Raw genomic sequence first — 24,191 nt, forward strand, 5'->3', positions numbered from 1 at the left:
TAAAGTAATATTCTAGCCATTGATCAAGGGGTTATTCATAATGTCCACAGGTTTCAAGGGCCTAGAGAAGAGGCTCATAGTGATTTTTTCTTAATATGATGAATGGCATGTTTAGTGCGTACATGGGAGTCAATCCCACAGCTCAACAACATCCATCCGCTCGTCCTCAAAGCCCTATACGACCGAATATTCATAGGATTTCTATTAATAAATTCTAAAAATAGAGAGTCAAAAAGTTTCACGATAAAGTGGGTGATGACCTAGCTAGAGTCGAGTACTGATTAGAACACATAGAGATTTTTAGATAAAATGTTGTGTCCCCCGAAGATTGTTTGAGATGTGCAGTATTACTGTTACAAGGGGAGGCTTTTCAGTGGTGGTCGACTCTAATTGCGGTTGGGCTAAAAATTGGGTTAACTGTGAATCCTTTAAAAATAAATTTTGAAATAAATTTGTCAACAAATGATACATTGATAAGAATAAAAAGGAATTAATTAAGTTTAAATAAGGCAATAGATCAATTGCGGAATACAAGTACGGGTTCGTATAGCTCAGTAAATATGCTCCAAAAATTGTATCTACTAAGGAAGAAATGTTTATCTACTTTGAAGATGGGTTAAATGATAAGATCAATTTATTGGTTGGTGCACTGGAAATCCAGATGTTCGTAGTTTTGTTTGATCGATATCAGAAAATGGAAGAAGTATACAACCACAAGAAACATAATAAAATGAAAGCTTATGACTTCAGTAAGCGTAGTACATCTAGAACATTTTCTGCTACCCCATAGAAGAAAATGAAAGAATTGAGTAGCCGTTTTTCAGCGCCATCAGTGTTTTCCGATAAAGATCGAATGAAATAGAATAGTATGAGATCACTGATGCCTTCAATAGCCAATGTGAGTAGCATTCGAAATGTAAATAGACCTGAGTGCAGCCATTGTGGTTGAAATAATTCTGAAGTGTATAGATTGAAAGACGGGTCCTTTTCAGAAAGATTGCCCAAATTGGACTGAATTGAATAGAGATCAGAATGTAAAACCTGCTGTTACTTATACTATAGGAAGACAGCTAGGAAATAGTGGCACCGCTGGGGATAGTAGAAGTGGGACTAAAGATACAACAGTACAGTCTAAAGCTTGAACTCTTGTAAGATCTTACGCGATCTTTGCACGCAAAGAGGCTTCAGCTTCTGATGTTGTTGCTGGTGACTTTTCTATCTTTGATGTTACTGTGAATGCATTAACTGACCCTGGTTCGAAACATTCATATATATGCACTATGTTAGTAACAAAAAAGAGTTTACTGGTTAAGTTAACTGATTATGTTGTTAAAGTAACGAAACCTTTAGGTCAAAGTGTCATAGTTGATCTAGTTTGCAAATAATGTTCATTAAAAATTCATGGTTATAACTTTCTTGCTGATTTGATCTTATTGCCTTTTAATAGTGATGTTATCCTGGGAATAGACTGGTTGAGAGTATATGATGCTGTAGTGAATTGTAGACAGAAATGAATTGATTTGAGATTTCAGAATGATGAATTGATTTATGCTGAATCTGTTAAATCTAATCGTGTTTCAAATATGATTTCAATAATGTCTACATAGAAACTGAACCGGAAAGGTTGTAACGTGTTTTTAGCTCATATTATGGATTCTAGGGTATTTGAAATGAAAGTTGATCAGGTACCGACAGTTTGCGAGTTTGCAGATGTATTTCTTGAGGAAATACTAGGTTTACCGCTAGAGCGAGAACTTGAGTTTGCTATAAATTTAGTGCCAGGGACTGCTCCGATTTCGATTGCTCCGTATGAAATGGTTTCAACAGAATTTAAATAATTAAAAGCTCAGTTGCAAGAATTAATTGGCACATGTTTTATTCAACCGAGTATGTTACCTTGGGGCATACCTATACTATTTGTGAAGAAGAAAGATAGGTTATCCACAGTTGAATAAAGTCATGATAAAAAAATAAATATTTGTTGTTTCATATTGATAATTTATTCTATCAGTTGAAAGGTGCCCAATTTTTTTGAAGATTGACCTCAGATTCGGCTAGTATCAATTGCAAGTGAAAGACGTAGATGTACCGAAAACATCATTCAGATCTATTACAGACATTATGTGTTACTAGTTATGCCTTTTGGTTTGAAAATGCCTTATTAGCATTTATGGATATGATAATTAGGGTTTTTCAGTTGCATCTTAATAGATTTGTTACTGGTTCTATCAATGATATCCTCATTTGTTTTTCTTATATTGAATCAGAGCATGCTCAACATTTGAAATTTGTATTACAAATGATTTGTTAATAAATTCTAGATAATTGCATTACCGATGATGAAGTTATTACAAAAAAAAACATTTAAATTGTTTAGTCGGACAAGTGCCATCAGAGTTTTGACTAGTTGGAAACTTTATTAATAGATGTTCCTGTATTGTTTCAGCTTGTGTAGCCCCTCAAACCGGGCCTAGACGTTATGGCTCAATCTAAGTGATTACATGAACCAAAAGAAATAGGCGAAAACTTGAGTTGAAATAAACTGATTTACTTTTTTTTAAAATGCGTGCTAGTAGTTTCTCTTAAATATAATGTTATAAGTATCATTTTGAAAGAAATCTTGTTTCTTATTTGTAAAACATTGTGAAGGTCTTTAAAATTCAAGTTCGTTCATTTGAGTTTGCGAAATATAGATTTTATTAAGAAAATACTAAATTATTTAATCCTTATTAAAAGCCCATACAAAATATCCAATATCCAAAGTTTTCAAAACGAAATACCCTATGCAATAGTTTAATAGTTTACCACAAAATAAAATCCCAAATAAAAATAATAAAGTCTATAAAAGTCCCAAATTAAAATACAAGTCCATAACCATGAAAACCATTTTTCGAGAGCCTCCCAGATGAGCGAACATGAGTCATAACCACAAGGATTATGTGAAACACACAAGTAATGTGGGTGAGCTTAAAAAGGCTCAATGTGAGATCAATTCACATACACATCATAGTATATCAATTAAACATCATAATATTCAAGAATTATAACACTTTTACTTATACATGAACATATTGATACATATTTAAAAACGATGCACATTTTATAAAAATTTCTACCCATCTCTGCTACACACCACATATCGAGTTCTCTAAAACTCATCCATCCAAAACACCATTTGTGGACAAGCCACCATTGATTTGCAGATAAAATGCCACTCATAACATTTTTGTGGACAAGCGACCACTGAATTGCAAATTTACTGCCACTGATGTAATTTTATGGACATGCCACTACTGATTTGCAGATATACTGCTGCTGCTTCCACCTTTCACAAACTCCTACACCATGCATGTGATATGTAAAATTCACTTTTTAACACATAGAAATCACTTTTTCAATTGTGCATGTAAACATGCTCTCATAGTCATATATCGCATAATAATCACTTTCAACATGTTAAACATGCTTTTCACATTAGATCATGGATCACAATTTTTATCGCACACATATATAAGTCTCACTTGTTTAAATGATCGCATATATCACATAAGCTATACATCACATATCATGAGAATGAGATCTACACATACATCATAATCACATCAATTACCATATGTTTCATAGAACCACTCGGTTAGAATCACTTGGTATTCATCTTGATACATTTTTCAACTCTCTTCATGAATATTTAGTGTACTCATGATTTTTTATAATTAATTTATTAATGTAGTAAAACAACTATATCCCAAAAAACAAATAGTAACGATCCCATACATTTTATTGTAAATCTGATTTGCCTTAATTCTTATTAATGATTTCACTTGACCTATATCGAAAGAAAACCTAACACATAACGCTTATTAGTTAGTATCCTTTGAAAATATTTTATCACTTAAAAGATCGAATACTAATTGTCTCAAAAACACTTACCCCACGATCTAAGAAATGGAGGAGGAGAGGAATCCACGGTGGCTCGCGATGGTGACTGGCGACAGAGTAAAAAGAAAGAGGAGGGAAAGGGCGATGTTATGGTGGCTAAAAGCTGTGACGATGGTGGTGCTATGGTCAGTTGTGGTGGAGGAAAAGCAAAGGCTAAAAGAAAAGAGTGGTGATTATTTTGCAAAAGGAGAGGAAATGGATGAGAAAAGAAATGAAAAAGTGAAAGAATGGAAACAATAATGAGGTAGGGAAAACAAAGGGCGTGAAAGCTTGGTCAACTGTGACTAGGTTGAATGAACCACAACAAATAGGAAATATACGAAGTTTTGGCAAGAAGAGGGAGACATGGAGTGAAAAGGGGGATCATGCTCCCTCAACTTAAGGTAAGTTTGACTCTAATAGAGGAAAGGGATCCTCCTAATTATGGTGACTACATGGGTGGACGAAAAGCACTAAAACACATGGAAAATATGTCTAAAAAAATTAAATAAGAGAAGTGTGAACACTAGGACTTGAACCTTGGACCACTAAGATAGTTAAATAGTCATTAAACCATTAGACTACACATTCCCTTGTTCTCATTCCTACGCACATACAATAAAAAATATGGGATGTGATAGCCTGAATCAGGAAAGGAATTAATTCGTTATAGTGATGTTTCATTCAATAGTTTGGGTTGTGTATCAATAAATTCTGAGATTAAACGAGACATTTTACACAAGGCTTATAGCAGTGTCTACTTGATTCACCCAGGCAACAACAAAATGTGTATTGACTTGAAATAGAGTTATTGGTAGCCAAGAATGAAAGATGAAATTTCAAACTTTATATCGAGATGTTTGATATGTTAATAGGTCAAAGCTGAACGTCAAGTTTCATTTGAGTTATTATAGCCTGTTATAATTTCCAAATGGAAATAGGAGCGAGTCACGATGGATTTCGTATCTGGACTACTTTCGACGCCAATAAAGAAAAACTTGATCTAGATTATTGTTGATAGAGTAATGAAACCGACTCATTTTATTCCGGTCAGAACAGATTACTCGCTTAAAATGTTAGGTAAATTGCATGTATCAAAATATGTTAGATTGCATGGAGTTTCATTGTCTATCATTTTTGATCGGGATTTGAAATTCACCTCTAGATTTTGGAGTAAACTTTACAAGGCTCTAGGTATTAAACTTAACTTCAATACATCCTTTCAACCATATTCAGACAGGTAGTGCAAATGAGTAATTCGAATTCTTGAGGACATGTTAAAATGTTGTATCATCAATTTCGAGGGTAGTTGGGAAAATTATTTACCGTTGACTGAGTCCGCTTATAATAATAGATATTAGTCTAATAATAAAATGGTATCCTTTGAAGGTTTTATGGAAAGAAATGTAGAATTTTGTTATATTGGTCAAAAATTGAGTGTGGACAAGCTAGTTAGGACATATTTGACTTGGAAAACCAAAGAGTGTATGAGTTTACAATAACCGAACTTATTCCAGGTAAGAAATTTCAAGGAAAAAATTTCCTAAGGGAAAGAGTTGTAACAAATAATTTTTTAGTGGTGTTGAAACAGTGGTTTTGGGACCACAATTCCAATGAGTGAGTCCGTAAATATTATTTTTTAATATTTACTATTTACGAGTCAAATATAATATTATATTGAATTTTGATTTGATAGTTTTTGCTAATTAAACGAATAGTTAAGTACAAGTGGTTTGTCCCTAAAGTCAAGTGGTTTTGGAAAATGAGATATCGGGTCCTTGTGTTTGTACACTGAACCCATAAACATTTTTATTAAATAATTTATTATATAGGTGTATTAAAATTTGGTCCAGCAAATTTAACGTTTTGATAGTTAATTTAGTAAAAAGGACTAAATCATAAAGTTTGTAAAAGTTAATTGATATTGATTTTTTTATTATTTAAAACACATGATTAATGATTGTTTAAGGGTTTAAGTAGCTAATTCACTGATAGAGCTAGAAAGAACATAGGTTTTCCTCCTTACTTATTGGTTAAAGTGTTCCCATTTAGTTATCCTTAGCATATATTTTAGCATTTTACATTTAGTAAATTGCATTTTATAACTCAATGAATCCTAGCTTATTTTATCCTTAATTTTGCTATCTATTTGCATTAGTGTCACTGCATAAGTTAATCCCAAATTTCATCCAGAATTGTCACCTCACCTGACAGCTGTTTGAATAAGAACTAAAAATGCGTAGCCGTCCAGTTTGGTATAACCAATCTGTACGTACAAGGACAAAATAATTCTGAGGAAAGGATACCTGTACTGTTGGAGGAGGACATAAAAGGTTGACGTGAGAAGAAAAATAGGGGGAGAAGAGCTTTTTTTTTACCATCATCTTTTTCATCCTACCTTGAAGCTTGTGGCTATGGCAGCTTAAGCCTCTTACGGGTGAGTCAACATGAAAACTTATGCAGATTAGCTTCTGATGAGAAGACCTAACTGCGAGACAAGAGGGAATAGAGAGATTCAGTCGAGTTGTCTAGGGATAGTTTTGTCCACTCAATTCTTTCTTATTTCTTTCTAAATGCTAGTGATTACTCTTTATTTTCTGTTTGTATGGAAGTACACATTAAATCTTGGTTAAATGTTATCTTATTCAATATTGCTTTTATTACTTAATGTTGGGGTTTGAATGTTTCTTAACATGGAAGTGTTATTGCAGTCACTGACATTGGAAAGTGCAGTGACAGTTCGAGCCAACAAGCATTACAACGAAAGTTGAGCGAGGATTAGAAGAATTCAGTCCACTTGTTCTTAATAATGCCATATTGCCATCATCAGAAGGTGGGGTTAATGTGCATGTTTTAGTCTCAGATTAAATAGAGGAGTGATGCTAGGTAAGATATACATTGAAATTTATTGCCTCGATAATCACCTATCCTTTTATACCTTGTGAGTACTTAATATTCTGTTGAAGATTCATGTTGGGGATCCCAGTTTATCATTATCATATTTTCTTTTATCGTTTTCAAGTTCTTGCTCCGACAACTATCCTCACAATTTATCTTGTTTCTATCTAGTTACTGTACTGACATTAATAGACAAAAGACAACCATCTTTGTAGGATCGATATCTGACAGACTCACATCTGTCTAATATACTTGCATCGGCAGTGTATGCTTCCACATTATTGCTGTGACGTTAAACAGCCGATCAAGTTTTTGGCCCCTTTGCTGGGGATTGCATTTTTTTATGTTTATTTTTGTTTTTGTGTGTTTTTACACTTTATTTTCCTTATGTAATACATAGTATTCACTAATTGGTTTTTCTTTGTTGCTATTTCTTCAACTTTATTTTAGGTGTTTTATGACCCGAAAAAGGTCAAAATTTCTTACCGATTTTGATCCAAAAATTGAAAGGATTGTTCGGAGTAGACTTCGAAAATAAAGAAATATGGCTCTACCAGGGGACAATGTTGCCATACCCCCGATGCGACAACAAAATATTAATAAATGTAACACTCCTATCCCGTATCCATCGTCAGAACAAGGTTACGGAGTATTAACAGAGTTTACAGTACAAACAAAAAGAATTTCAATCATTTCATAACTTATCAATATTCATAATAAAACCAACCAAAATCATACATATTGTCCCTTACACAAGCCCTCGAGGCCCTAAATACACGTTATAAATAGGTCAGGACTAAATCGAAAACTCGTAGAATTTTTCAAAAAACATTGCAAATTTTTAAAGCTGTAGGGGTCACACAGCCATGTGGCCAGGTCGTGTGAGTCACACAACCATATGGCCAAGTCGTGTGACCCACACAGCCGTGTGGTCAGGTCATGTCTTAGGCCGTTTGGGCATTCAAAATAGGGACACACGCCCGTGTCCTTACCAGCGTAACTCATTGACTTGGGTCACATGGCCAAGCCACACGCCTGTATGCCAAGCCGTGTGCCCTTCGAAGTAGCCTTACACGCCCGTGTGCCAGGCCGTGTGCTAGGCCATGTAACAGCCTGAATTACAACCCTTTAAAAGATATAGGGGACACATGACTGTGTCACTTGGCTTTTGCCACACATGGTTGAGACACTCACCCGTGTCTCTGCACATGTGGACGAAAATAGGTCATTTTACAAGCCATATTTCTCACCCAAAATGGTATAACCCTACAACCAAAAATGCACATATACACAAGCTATAATAAGGCATCAAAAATAAGCATAATCAAGCCTTATACAAATGGTATGACCACATACAACCAATATGCCCTGAGGCACCTCAAATGACAATTGTAAACATGTTTAACCATGTATTCAATATAACCAAATTTTCAACTAAGTTATATGCATAATTGCATCATTACATATCATGTAGATCACTTTACCAAAACATACCAATTGATCATATAACTATCATTCTACAAGGTACAAATTCACCAACTCACAAAACACTTATACAATATGCACATATAACTATCATTCTACCTTTCATCATTCAACCATCAATCAAGCCAAACAACAACCATATTAAGGCCACATATATACATACCAAAATATACCAAAACACAAGCCAACTCAAATGGCTTTAATCACAACAAAACATATAGGCCAACATTAGCCAAAAGAACCTTTACATGTCATTATAACCAAAATTAAACAACCAAATGTACCATAGGATCCGATGGATAGTGTGGTATAGCTTCGACAAGCTTCCAACCTAAATGAGCTTTCGGTTTACTATGAAACATGAAAAATAAACAGAGCAAGCATTTAAGCTTAGTAAGTTCGTATAACATAGAATTTAACTTACCATTTAGTCATAATTTAGGTAAGTAAAGATAGCATATTCCAACTCAATTTGGCTAAATTCCTAAGCACATATTCACCAACATATTAGCCATGTAAAACACATATATAAACCAAGTCATGGATGAGCTCAACAATTAATCAAATTACATAAACATGTATCATCCATTTCATATACCTATATACCGTGTAATGTCATTTTCCATGTAATTCATATCTATACCTACAATAGTTCGTATCGAACTCATGCCATACCGTATCAGAACATTGCCCGTTAAACCATTTAGAATACAGTTGGATACACGGGATAGCTCACACATAGTGTGTTAAACTGTAATCCATCAATTCTTATACATGTATGCTCATACAAGCTATGAATCATTATGCTCTCCCGATTTGGAAATCGAAAAACTCTCACGAGCTGAAATCGGTAAGCTCACATGCAGGACCACAACCAAATCGGTAACCCTAATGACATGTCATTTGTATCCTACGAAGTCCTAAGGTTTAAACGGGGCTCGGTAATCGTCGTACATCGTCGGATATGTGATCGGTTTTAATACCTTTAGCTATTAGAACTGAACTTTAGCACTTTATGTGATTTAGTCCTTTTTATCAAATTGAGCCTGTAAATGGTAAAATTTCTTAATGAAATTTTTATATGGTAATACTATCATGCTGTAGACCATAAATAAAATAATAAAAAATTTAGATTTGTGGTCCTAAAACCACTGTTCTAATTTCACTAAAAACGGACTCTTACAACTATCCCTCTAAAGGGACTTTCGCCCTAAAAAATCGTACCTGAAAAGAGGTTCAGATATTGCTTTCTCATAGCTTCCTCAGATTCCCAAGTGGCTTCTTCTATTCCGTGTCGTGGCCAAAGAACTTTTACTAAAGCTCTGTTCTTATTTCTTAATTCTTTCACCTCTCGAGCATATCAAACTGAATCTCAACATCCTTCGGGGAGATAATATGTGAAGGGTCAGATCGGTACCGTCATAACATAGACACGTGAAAGAAATTATGAATTCTTTTAAGTTCTGACGGTAAAGTTAATCGATATGCAATAGGTCTGATTATTTCAGTAATCTCGTACGGCCCGATAAATCACAGACTTAGCTTTCCTTTGTGACCAAATCGAAGAATTCTCTTCCAGGGAAAAACTTTTAAGAATACTCTATCGCCGACTTAGAATTCTATATCTTTACGTTTAAGATTCGCATATGATTTCTGACGATCTGAAGCTGCTTTCAAGCTATCTGAGGTTACTTTCACTTTTTCCTTAGTTTCATGAATCAAATCAACCCCGTGTATTTTTTCTCATTGAGTTCAGTCTAGTATAGCGGTGTTCAGCATCTACAACCATATAGAGCTTCACATCTTTCTGTAATAACCGCGTCATCGGTGTAACTATCATTGAGAACCCTTTGACGAATCTTCGGTACTAACCAGCTAATCCCAGAAAAATTTTGATTTCAGATACATTTTTTGGTGGTTTCAAGTCAACAACTGTAGAAATTTTACTCAGGTCAACTCTGATGGCTGCAGCCGATACAATATGTCCCAGAAAATCGACTTCTCGGAGCCAAAACTCACATTTTCTAACTTTAGCAAATAGTTTTTTATCTCACAGAGTTTGCAAAACATTTCTCAAATATTCATCATGCTTGGATTCATCTCTAGAATGGATCAGAATGTCATCAATGAATACCATAACAAATCTGTCTAAATATGGTCTGAAGATTCTATTCGTCAAATCCATAAATACTACAGGTGCATTAGTTAAACCAAACGGCATCACAAGAAATTCATAATGTCCGTACCTGGTTCTAAATGTAGTTTTTGGCACATCAGAATCTTTCACTCGTAGTTGATAATAGCCAGAACGAAGATCAATCTTTGAGAATACTATGGAACCTTTCAATTGATCGAATAGGTCGTCAATTCGAGGTAGTGGATATTTATATTTGATTGTAACCTTGTTGAGCTAACGGTAATCTATACACAATCTCATCGATCCATCCTTTTTCTTAACGAACAGAACTAGTGCACCCCAAGGTGAAAAACTAGGTCGAGCAAAACCTCTATCTGTCAACTCTTGCAGCTATGCTTTCAAGTTTTTTAACTCGGTAGGATCCATTCTGTAAGGTGCTATTGAGATTGGTGATGTTCCCGATACAAGTTCTATAGTAAAATCAACCTCTCTGATCGGCGGTAATCCAGGTAACTCCTCCGAAAATAAATCGAGATACTCGCAAACCACTGGCACAGATTCAAGCTTTGATTCAGACACTTTAGTATCCAGTACATAAGCAAGATAAGCATTACAACCTTTTCTCACATATTTCTGTGCCGACATAGCTGATATAACAATAGGTAACCCACTCAAATGATCTGATTCAGTACGAAGCGTCTCACCGTTTTGACATTTCAAAATAATAAGCTATCATCTATAGTTTACAACAGTATCATGCAGAGTTAGCCAATCCATACCCAGAATCACATCAAATTAATCAAACGATAATAGCATCCAATCAGCCAAAAAATTGTAACCACAAGTCATTAAAAGGTAATTCTTACAGACTTCATCAACTAGCACATACTGACCTAGAGGGTTCGATACTTTAACCACGAATTCAGTGGACTCCGTGACAGCCCAAAGTTGACCCTAGTGGGGAAGTGGTTTCGGGACCGCTAAACCGAGTCACCGAAACGTTTGAATGTGATACTTATTGTCTAGAATATGTAATTAAGAATGTGTGAAAATTTCAAGCTTCAATTTGGTTGATTTCATGTGAATTTAGTCAATAGGACTTATGTGAGAAAATTCTAAATGTGATAGGTCAATGTGTGAGGACCTATTAGTGCATGTGGACAAAGGGGGACTTGCATGTCAAATTCCCCCCCTAATGAGTAGTGGCCGGCCATGACAAAGAATGATGGGCAAAACATGTCATGAAACATGTTTTGTTAGTGGAAGAATAAAATAAGGAGTATGGGTAATAAAGAAATGGAAACAAAAGAAAAAAAATGTGTAGTTGCCCCCCATTGCCGTGAGCTAAAGAGAAGAAAGGAGAAAATTTGTGTTCATCCTTTCTCACCTTCATTTTAGCCTAAATTAGAAAGAAAAACAAAGAAAAAAATTTCTCATCCTTTGGTTCATCCTTGGCCAAAAATTTTAAGGAGGAAAGAAGAAGAAAGGTGAAGAGATTCGGCCATGCATGTAGCTAGGCTAAGGTATGTTTGATGATGTTTCATGAGATGCATGCATGATTTAGTTGTTAGCTTGAGTTCTACCTAGCCCATGGTCTAAATCTTGCTATGTGATGGAGATGGCACTTGACCATGGATGCATCATTCTTGGTTGATGTTTGATGTTGTGGTGATGAGGTATGAGGATGAGTTAAGATTCGGCCTAGGTGGAGGTTGTGTTAATGCCATTGCATGCAAAATATGAAGCTTGTAAATGATGCATGTGATGATGGCTTGATGATTCTTGAACCTCCTTTTTAGCATTTTTGTGTGAGCACATATGTGCATTGGTTGCTAAATGGAGAAAAATCGGCTAGCAAGATGTGTGCTAAGGCCGAATGTAACTTTGCATGTTAATGAGCAATGCATGTGTTGAATTGATGAAAAGGGGAGGATGCTTTACTAGTGTGTATATGTGTGTATTAAGTGTTGAAATCGACCCCAAAAATAGACATGCATATTCGGCCAAGGGGAAAGAAATTAGCTAATATGTTGTGTTGATGCATGATTTTTGCATGTATGAGACTTTAATGTCTAATGTATAAATATGGGCTAAGTGCCTTGTGTTCATCTTTTTGATACCTAAATGATGAAATCAATTTATTTGTTTGATTAAGCTCAAGAGCAAAGGGGAAATAAATCCGATAAAGGGAAAAAGTGGTTGAATAGCTAGCGGAATCGTTCGACAACACCCGAGGTAAGTTCTTGAGTAAGAGAGCTTAAATTTCGATGTGATTAAATCATGCTCTATGTGTGGCTATTGAGCCGAATGTGCAAGGACAATATGTGCCTTGTGTTTGAGTTTCGTAAACGAAAATGAAATATGAATGTGCCATGAATTATTGTTAGATGTGCATGATTAATTGAATGCTGTCCGGGCTAAGTCCCGAAGGCTTTGTGCTAAGTGAATATATCCGGATTAAGATCCGAAGGCCTTTGTGCGAGATACTAAATCCGGGATAAGTCCCGAAGGCATTCGTGCGAGTTGTTAAATCCGGGTTAAGTCCCGAAGGCATTCGTGCGAGTTGTTAAATCCGGGTTATGTCCCGAAGGCATTGTGTGAGTTACTAAAACTGGGCTATGTCCCGAAGGCATTTGAACGAGGAGCTATATCCGGTTAAATCCCGAAGGTACGTGATTTGGTAATGAATGAGCTTGCTGTAAAATTCCAGCGAATACTCGAAAAACATCCCAATATGGGGATATGTTACGTATGTGTTAAATTTAATCGAGCCTTACAAATAAATGTTCGCTCAGTTGATAAACGAGCTACCGGCCTTCGGCCAAGTTAGTTTATTGTGTATGTACATAAGGGTTGTTAATGTTGTGAAGCAAGTTTGACATCGGTAAATTGCGTATTATGAAATATTCCGTTTAACTAAATGTGTGCTATTCTTTGTGCATGCTGGAATTCCTTGCTCAAACTTACTAAGCATAAATTGCTTACTCGTTATATTGCTCCTCTGTTTTATAGATTTTTGGTTCTCCAGCTATCGGACTCGGGATCTTGAAGTCAAAGTCGCCCACACTATCAAAGGCTCTTTTGGGTACTATTTTGGTTGAATTTTGTTATGGCATGTATAGGACTACCCATTGTTGTCTTTCGAGTACTTTATGAAATGTATAAGTGTACAGCCATGCGAAAATGGCTTGTAGAAGTGGAGTATGGCATTAGACCATTCGTATTTATGAATGTATAGATGGTTTCATGATGTAACTATGTTGGAATGGAAGTGTTGAGCAAATGATCAGCCACTAGAATGGCTAAGTATGATCATATGTGGGCTTATGTATGACAAGGCCCTAGTTGGTCCATGAAACCCCAAATTAGGTAAGGTTCACTTTGAAAACAGAAGCTGATAGCAGCAGTGGTGTGGATTGGAAAAATCACAAGAATTCGTAGGAGTGGAATTAAATAGTGAATAAATTATGTAATCGAACCTTGATGAATCTACTTTCATATGGAAGTAACGAAACAATTATAGGAACAGTACAGAAAGAGATATTCGGGTTCTTGTGGAACAGGGCCAGAACAGTTTCTGGATTCACTGTTCCGCCTTTGGAAATTCACTATAAATTGACCAGAGATAATTAGGGGTCATACCATATATGTATGGATTCCTCTCTGAGTCTAGTTTCCATAGAAACAAACGGCATCAGTATTGAAGCTCTGTGCAGAGAGATATCCCAGTCGTAATGGGAAAAGGTCAGTGTAGTCGACCCCTGTAACATGGGAGACTTTGACTAATAAACTGTACTAATTGGCCCGACCAAAAATTCTAGAAAAAAATCCATAGGTGGGGACATGAGTCTAGTTTCAGGGAAAAATCACAAAACTGATTTTTGAGTTGTGAAACTCAAGATATGATTTTTGAAGCGACTAGTACTCAGACTGGGCAGTGTCTGGAAAAATTTTTCAAAGTTTGTTAACATCTCGTGTCCGACTCCGGTGTCGGTCTCGGGTTCGGGGTGTTACAGACTCAATAGGTAAATTTTTACTAGATACTAAATTCATGCAAACAAATGAATGGGTTGATCTCGGATCAATCAAAGCAGTAACATCAGTATCATAAATAGAGAAAATACCGGTAATAACATTTAGCGCAGAAACAACCTCATAAGCACGAATAGCATAAGCCCTAGTTGGTGACCGTGCCTCGGATCTCACAGCAAAATCTTTTGTAATATCACGACTACCACTCATATTTCTAGGATTATGAGGTGGTCTATCTCTCGCAGCAGTATTGCTCGGCCTCATGGTGTGAGCTTTCTCTTTCTCAGTTTTCCTTGGGCAATCTTTAAGCTAGTGGTCTAAGGAACCACACCAGAAACGCGCTCTGCTCTTCACTCAACACTCAACATAATATGGTCTATTACAGTGCTTACACTCAGGTCTGGTATCTCTGAAACTAACCACACTTGCTACAGATGTAGCCTAAGGTTTAGGATTGGAGCGTCGGGTGCCTCTGTCTCAAATAGAATATCCTACAGAAGCAGTAGAACGGTTGTAATGTTCTTTTGATTTCTTTTATACTGATTGATAAGACTTCCCAGTTGATCTCATTTTTGAGTCTCTAGCTTCAAAATCTGCACGTATTTTCTCTTTACTCAATTCTTCAGCCTTATGTACCCGGTCAACCAGTACAATGAATTCTTTCGATTCTAAAATTCCCACCAGAAGATTTATCTCTTCGTTTAACCCATCTTTGAATCTTTTACACATAGCGATCTCAGTCGGAACACACTCTCGGGCATATTTGTTCAATCTGAAAAATTCCTGCTCATACTCTGATACTGTCATATGACCATGTTTAAGCTCTAGAAATTCTTTACATTTTTTATCCAAAAACCTCTAACTGATGTATTTCTTTCGGAACTAAGTTTGGAAAATTTCCCAAGTGATCCACTCTCTCGACACAACTGAAGTCAACGTGTTCTACCACTAATACGCTGAATCTTTCAACAACGATACCGCACATTTAACACATTTAGCTAGTGTGCAGGATAGCTCATTAAAAACCCTAATCGTATTCTCTAACTAGAATTCAGCTCTCTTGGGATCATTCTCGGCTGTAGCTCGAAATTATTCAGCCTCGTACTTACGTATCTCATCAACAGGAGGCTTACTAACTCAGATTTGTTCCATACTTTGAGGAATAATCAGAACTGATTTGGGAATAAGAGGGGTTGGACGTTGTTGAGCAGTCGGGTTCGTCTGTACAAACTTAGTGAACCACTCATTAATCATGTGGAAGAAGGCTTACTTAGCCTCTCCTTCTCGGCCCTTAGATATGGGCCTCGTATCTCTTAAAGCTACTTTGTGAATGAAGGTTTGAGCGTTGCTCTCTACTTCATCAGAGTCAGCTCGGTTGGATATCATTACTATATGAAAACATGTTTTAAAATGGTCAAGAGATATCACACTATCATAGGTTATATAATGGCATGTATAGCCAGATTCATACACGCTATGTTCAGTCCAAGAATCGACTAAATCATAGATCTGATTCCAATAAATGAAACACCCCTAACCCGTATCCGTCGCTGGAACAAGGTTACGAAGTATTACCAGAGTTTATAGTAGAAATAAATAGAATTTCGATCATTTCATAACTTATCAATATCCATAATAAAACCAATCAAAATAATACATATTGTCCCTTATACGAGCCCTCGAGGACCTAAATAGATGTTAGAAACAAGTCAGGACTAAATCAGAAACTCATAGAATTTTTCATAAAACATTACAAATTTTTAAAGCTGTAGGGGACACACGGCCAAGGAACACGCCCGTGTCTTAGGCCGTATGGGCATTCAAAATAGGGACACACGGTTGTGTCCCAGGCCGTGTCCTTACCCATGTAACTAACTGACTTGGGTCACACATCCAAGCCACACACCCGTGTGCCAGGCCGTGTGCTAGGCCGTGTACAGCCTGACTTGCAACCCTTTAAAAGATACATGGGACACACGGCTGAGACAGACACCCGTGTGGATGAAATTAGACCACTTTACAAGCTATATTTCTCACCCAAAATGGTATAAGCCTACACCAAAAAATGCACATATACATAAGCTATAATAAGACATGCAAAATAAACATAATCGAGCCTTATACAAATGGTATGACCACATACAACCAATATTCATAGCTATGATTGTCACTACAAATCTCACAATAAAAAGTAGGAACATCAACTTGCTGAGCGACTTGTATAGGTGAAACGCCACTAGTCCCTTGCATATTTTTAATCATGTTTGTGAGAAAATAAACTTGAGCACTTAGTGCTATTATTGCATCCAATTCAATAACTCTTGGAGTAATTTTACCTTTTGCGGCTCTGGAGATAGGGTATTGAAAATTATTCTAAGCAATTCTCGCAAGAATTCTCATAGCATCATTATAAGTACAATCTAGCAGAGGTCCATTGGCTGATGCGTCGACAAGATTCCTTGTATGTGAATTCAGCCCATTATAAAAAATCTCAATTTGTGTTTCTGATTGAATGCCGTGCATGGGACAATGTTGAAGTAAAGATTTATAATGTTCCTATGTGGTGTGAAGATTTTCATCATCCAGCTGATGATAAGCAATAATATCATTTAGAAGACGAGCATTCATTGTTTGGTGAGTTAAATCGCAAAACTTAAGATGTTTTCTCACATCTTCATGTTGTAGTCCAACATATTGTCCAACATTTAAAACATTACTGGCTTGAGTTCAAAATTCCCAACTTGGATTGCTGGCCTAACAACTCTCGATTGTAAATCATCCAAGACAGGTACTACAAATCTCGTATAGTCGTATTTTTTATGTGAGCATCTTGTGGCAACAATGGGTTATTAACATTTTGCTGTTGCATCGAGGGTATGACTGTATTGTCCCCTGGTAGAGTCATATTTCTTTGTTCTCGAAGTCTACTCCGAATAGTTTTTTCAATTTTTGGATCAAAATCGACAAGAAAATCTGACTTGCTTCGGGTCATAAAACACCTAAAATGAAGTTGAATAAATAGCAACAAAGAAAAACCAATTAGTGAATACTAAATATTATATAAGGAAAATAAAGTGCAAAAGCACACAAAAACAAAAATGAACATCAAACAATCGCCATCCCTAGCAACGATGCCAAAAACTTGATCGGCTGCTTAACATCACAACAATAATGTGCAAGCGTACACTGTCAGTGCAAGTATAGTACCCAATATACCGACTATGGGCTCAATCATCTTTAGAGCATAATCCTCCATTTATATTAAAGCATATGTGTTGCATACGAATGACTAATGACTAACTCAGAATTTAAGTAAAACACCCCATGAATGTCACAAGTGAATTAATTCTCAAACGGATTCAAAATTAATTCATCTTTGAGTCCAGTCTAATGTATAATTCTATCAATGAATAGATGTATGTCTTTACCCACGGAGTCAACAGCTCGATAGCCAAGACTAGCCATCTCCCTAAATGGAATTTTAGATGACATAATAATCCTTCTCATTATTTGAATCAAATTCTCACTTTGATTCTCTTACGGGATTACAGACTTGTTTAGATTATCTATGGAAATAAGTTGTCTTTCTCGCAATGTAAAAGTTCCTACAATGCCACTTATCTTCAGTTTGAACTTAGAGAATCAATGAGCTAATATTTTCTTGTCACAATTTTTCTATACATGCAAAATATAAAAGACAGAAATACAAAAGACATAATAGTGAAATGTGAAATTAACTTTATTCATTTATTCATCATTCAAATAAATAGAAAACAGTTACATGTTTACTACAATATGAACACATTTCCCAATAAATTTACCTTTACAAATAATTTAAAATTTCAATAGAACATATGCATGAACCATACACCCTAACATATTATAGTCTAATTACCCTTTTAATTCCTTCAATCATGTTTCTTTAATGAGTTAACTCCTTTAAGCTAGTAGTAATTGACTTTTTCAATAATTACAATTTAGTCATTTTTACTGAATTAACTATCTAAACATTAAAATCTCTTAACCATATTTTAATACGTCCTTGTAATAACCCTATAAATAACAAATAATTAAGAAAACACTAACACACAAGTCAGAATTGTGGTCCCAAAATCACTATTTTCGAAACCACTGAAAACAGGTTGGTACAAAATTGGTTTGCATTAACACATGCATTACCATAGGCAACATAATCCCTTTCATGTATCGCGATCTACTAGTTCAACATTCATTTCTTTGAAGGCATCACCATGATTTAATTTTCACAACTCAGTTCATATTGTTCATTCTAGAGACAATGGTCGATGGGTTAAACATGAAGAGAGACCCTTACTACATTTACACAGACAACTAACTCAGATTTATAGCCATGAATCTTCATTCTCATACAGAACTTATCTTCTTATGGGATAAGATAGCAAGACCCTTGCCCTTATCACGAGAGTTTTCAAGAGTTTCTTGAACTATAATATAAAGAGTTAACTTATCAAATCATTTTACCAGAAAAACTAATCAAGTTAAATATGAACATTAACAGGAAACACAAAATCTAGAAGTTTCCTCCCTCACACCTCAAACAGACCCTAAAGCATAAAACCCTAGCGTATCGTAAATAGCCATGAAAATAACTTAAATTTCATCGATATTTATAAGGTACCAAAAGATGATGGAGTTGGCTGAGTACAGTGAACCCAAGTCTTTAAGAAAATCTTCAGTCTAGAGATTTTCGGGAGAAAAACTTGCTGAGAGAGTTTGGAAAGAAAATATAATTGCTAAAAAAGCATAAAACTTGCTCAGAAAGCCAATGTTTACTTTAAAAAAATATACACGGAAGGAAAAACTTAGTGGATAAGTTTGATTTCCCTCTAAACCCGTTGTTCCTTGTGACTAAGCACTTCTCTCTCATTATAAATGCGTGTTTGACAGGTTACAGAAACTTAGTCCTACACTAACAAAATTCTTGTTCATCTAACCAGATTGTTCAACAAGGATAAATAAAATAATAATAAAGCATATGATTCATTCAAAATAAGGTCTTAACACTAAGGGCTTAATGTTTCGTCTAACAACTGGGGTGGTGTATACTCTTTAAAAGAGTCTACCAAACCACCAAGCTCGCATCATGCAGACTTCGTCGGAAGGTGAACTCAAAGAATTCTTATACTTAGAACTTACTCTATATGCCTTACTTCTATAAATAGTATTCGAGCATTAGGACTTCGCCAGGTGGGATGTTACAAATCTCCCCCACTTAGGAAATTTTGTCCCCAAAATTCATACTTGAAAATAACTGAGGGCACTTATCTTTCATTAAGATCTCTCTTTCCTAGGTAGCTTCTTCAGTTATATGATTCCTCCATACCACATTAACCAAGGAAATCCTTTTATTTCTCAACTCCTTAACTTCTCTAGAAAGAATATAGACAGGCTCTTCTTCACAAGACAGGTTTAGCTCAGCTTCAAGTTCTTCAACATGTATCACATGATCAGGGTTGGATCTATATCTCCTAAACATTGATACATGGAATACATTGTGGATATTTAATAACTTAGGAGGAAAAGCAAATCTATACGCCATAGGTCCAACCTTCTCCAAGACCTTATACGGCTCTACAAACCTCAGACTCAATTTTCCCTTTTGACCAAAATAGATAATCTTTTTCCATGGAGAAACCTTCAAAAGTACTTTATCTCCTACTTCAAAAGATATTTCTTTCCTTCTTAAATCCAAATATGATTTCTGTCAGTCATGTGCTGCCTTTAAGTGACTACGAATGACAACAACTTTCTCTTCTATTTCACACACCAAGTTTGGATCCACTATCTTTCTCTCGCTCAATTCTATCCAATAAGTAGTTTCCTCCACCTTCTACCACACAAGGCTTCGAACGGAGACATCTTCAAGCTGGCATGATAGTTGTTATTATACGCGAATTCAACTAGAGGGACATACTTCTCCCAATTTATTCCAAAATTGATCACACAGAAACACATTATATCCTCAAATACCTGAAAAACTCTTTTGGATTGAACATCAATCCAAGGATGGAATGCAATGTTGAATTTCAGTTTAGTTCCCAATGATTGCTGTAACAGATGCTAGAACCATGAAGTAAACCTCATATCCCTATCAAACACTATGGATGAAGGTACCCCATGCAGGTGTACCATTTTAGCAATAAACAATTCAGCTAATTTCTCGAAGGAATAAATGGTATTCATTGGAAGAAAATGAGTTGACTTTGTAAGCTGATCAACTACCACCTAAATAAAATTCTTCTTGGACAGATTGAGGGGTAACCCCGAGAAAAAATCCATGGTGACCTTATCCCACTTCCATTCAGGAATTTTCAAAGGATAAAGCTTTCCAGAAGGGACTTGATGTTCCATCTTAAGCTTCCGACAAGTTAGACAAGTTGAAACATACTCCGAAATTTCTTTCTTCATACCCGACCACCAATAGGAGTCCTTTAGATCTCTGTACATCATGATACTACCAGGCTGGAGTGAAAAATGTCCTTAATGAGCTTCCTTTAACAATTCTTTTCTCATCGCACATCCTATTTGAACAAACAACTTTTTTCTGAACCTGAGTTCGCCATCATTGCCTACACTAAAGTTCAATGCTTTACCAGACAACATCATTTATTTAAACTTGTCACACTAGACATATTGGATTTGTTCTTTTATTATTAGATAGAGATAGGTTGGTTTCACAACTAGCTCCAACAGTAAGGCTCCATCATCAAACATTGTCATTTTAGCTCAAAGGGACAATAAGGTTGTTACAATCTTCTCGCTCAAAGCATCTGCCACAACATTTGTTTTCCCAGGGTGATACTCAATGATCAGATTATAGTCCTTCAACATTTTGAGTAATTTTCTTTGGCGTAGATTAAATCCTTTTAGGTCATCAAGTATTTCAGACTTTTGTGATCAGAAAATATATGACATCTTTCTCCATACAGATAGTGCCTTTAGAATTTTAGTTCCAAGACCACTACTCCTTATTCCAGATCATGCGTAAGGTAATTTTTCTTGTGAGGTTTCAATTGGCGTAATGCATAAGCTATGTCCTTCCATTTCTTCTTATGGACACATCCTAACCCATTTAAAGAGGCATCAGTATAAACTGTGTACTCAGCACTAGGCTCTGGTTCTGCTAACAATGGAGCTTCAATCAGGACTATTTTTAATTCCTTGAAGCTTTGTTGGCATTCATCATTCCATACAAACTTCTCATTCTTTCTCAACAACTTGGTAAGAGGCAATGCTATAGTCGAAAAACCATTCATAAAACTCCTATAGTATTTAATAAACCCCGGGAAGCTGTGAACTTCAGATACATTCTAGGTAAGTTCCATTCCAAATCTTTATTTACCTTACCAAGGTCTACCATAATACCATTTTATGAGATAACAAGTCCTAAGAAGTGCACCTCTTTCAGGCAGAACTCACATTTGTTGAACTTTGCATATAACTGATGTTCATGCAAGGTCTTCAACATATTTCTTAAATGTTTCTCATGATCCCTTTCATTCCTAGAATAAACTAGTATATCATCAATGAAGACTACAACAAATTGGTCCAAGTAAGGTTGAAATACCCTGTTCATTAGGTTCATGAACACTACTTGGGCATTCGTCAACCCAAATGGCATCACCAAAAACTCATAGTTGCCACATCTAGACCGAAAGGTTGCCTTTAGTACATCTTTATCCTTGATTTTTATCTGATAATACCCTAACCTTAAATCGATCTTGGAGAAAATTGAAGCATCGCTTAACTAATCAAACAAATATTCAATCCTAGACAGAGGGTACTTGTTCTTTATTGTGACCTTATTCAACTGATGATAATCTATATACAGAGGTGCATGGATCCATCATTCTTTTTAACAAAAAAAATTGGCACACACCAAGGTGACACTTTAGGCCTAATAAAAATTTTACTCAACAAGTCTTGCAACTGTTCTATTAATTCCTTAAGCTCCAACAACACCATTCTATAGGGCGTGCATGATATAAGAGTTATCCCTTGTTCCAACTCTATCGAGAACCCTACCTCTCTTTTAAGGGTCATACGAGGCAGTTCCTTAGAAAACATATCTAAGAATTCTCTCACTATAGGTACTTGGCTGATTTCACTTCTAGACTCGGACATATCCAAGATAAGCTCCAGATAGGCATCTACATCCTGTACAAGTTCCTAGCAGACACCACAAAAATAATTCTATTCACCAATTCTGACTGTTTATTAGACAATAATAGTTCTTCACCCTCAACACTTGCAAGGCGTACACTTCTAGTTCGGCAGCCAACCATGGCATTATGCCTAGTCAACCAATCTAATCATAGAATAGCATCAAACTCGTGGAAACTCAGCAATAGAAAATGACTGACTGCATGCATGCACATTAAAACATTGAATTTATAAAACTATTTTCAAAGCTTGGTTTTACTGCAGGCGTACAGTGCTCGTTGTAATATTTATAATTTTGAAAAAAAAGAAGTATTCCAAGGGGTTGAACCTAAAGGAAAAGGAAATTGAGTAATAACTAATATAAAGTATAGAGTTTAAACGACTAATACAGTTTTATAGTAGGACAATTCGTAAAAAGATGAGTTTGTAAGAAAATTAAATATTCAATTCTAATAACCAAATTGCAAGAAATGTAAAACTAGATGGATTATCCAAGAAATAACTAATAGGGGTTGGTTTACTTCAATGAGGTTTATCAAATCTCGGACTAGGGACATAAATCGCGTAAATTACCAAGTGACTCCATTTTATCTTTCGATCTCAATTTTACCAAGTTAAACGAATTAGATATGGTTTATCTTTTGATCTTGCCGATTAATTCGGGACTAATGAACAGGTGCACGACAAGATTACCTTCCGGTCTGAATTTATCTTAATATTCCCTTTGGGGCTTCACTACCTAAGTTCTTAGTTTTATTCAAATTAGTCCAATTTGTTAAGATTTAGTCCTTTGTTCAAGGGATGTTAGTTTACCCACATCGCCATCAACCAACCTTTTTAAAGGTTTAGCTACACATGCTCAAAGTAAGCAAAGTAAACATAAACATGGAAAATAAGAAAACCATGAAAGTAAAGCTTGAGAAAAATATAAAAGTTAAGATTTTTTATGCAAGAAGCATAAAAGGAATAAGCTTTAATAGGTTTAAAGTAAAATAAACTGAAATACATTAAACTAAAGCTTAAAGAGTCTTGAAAGCAAAGTATAGAGACTGGAATTGTGAATAAACCTTAGCTATAGTGATAAATAACTTAAATAATACTAAGAACAACAAGAATAAACAGTAAACGCAAAAAATAATCTCCAATCTGAGGTAGAAGAAGAGAAAAATAAAAACTTTAGAGAAGTGCAAATAAAAACTAAAGAAAACCTAGAGAAAACTAAACCTATAACTAAGCTAATGTGTGTCTCTTTCCTTCTCAGTAATTTTTTGTTGTTTTGAAGTGTATTCTGACGACTTTTCATCATAAAAAATGCCTCTACACGAGCCTTGTGTGATTGGTGGGCTGGGTAGATGAAAATTGTGCTTTTTGTCTAAGTTTTTCCCCCTAAGGTGATATCGCGACATCTCGGGCAATATTGAAACTTGGGTTCTTCCTAGGGAGGTGGATATTGCGATTCCCAAATGGGACATTGTGATACACTGAAAGGAATCCTTGGTCTTCTACACTGTCAAAGGTA

This window comes from Gossypium hirsutum, chromosome D06, assembly GCF_007990345.1.
Source record: "Gossypium hirsutum isolate 1008001.06 chromosome D06, Gossypium_hirsutum_v2.1, whole genome shotgun sequence".
Taxonomy (NCBI): Eukaryota; Viridiplantae; Streptophyta; class Magnoliopsida; order Malvales; family Malvaceae; genus Gossypium; species Gossypium hirsutum.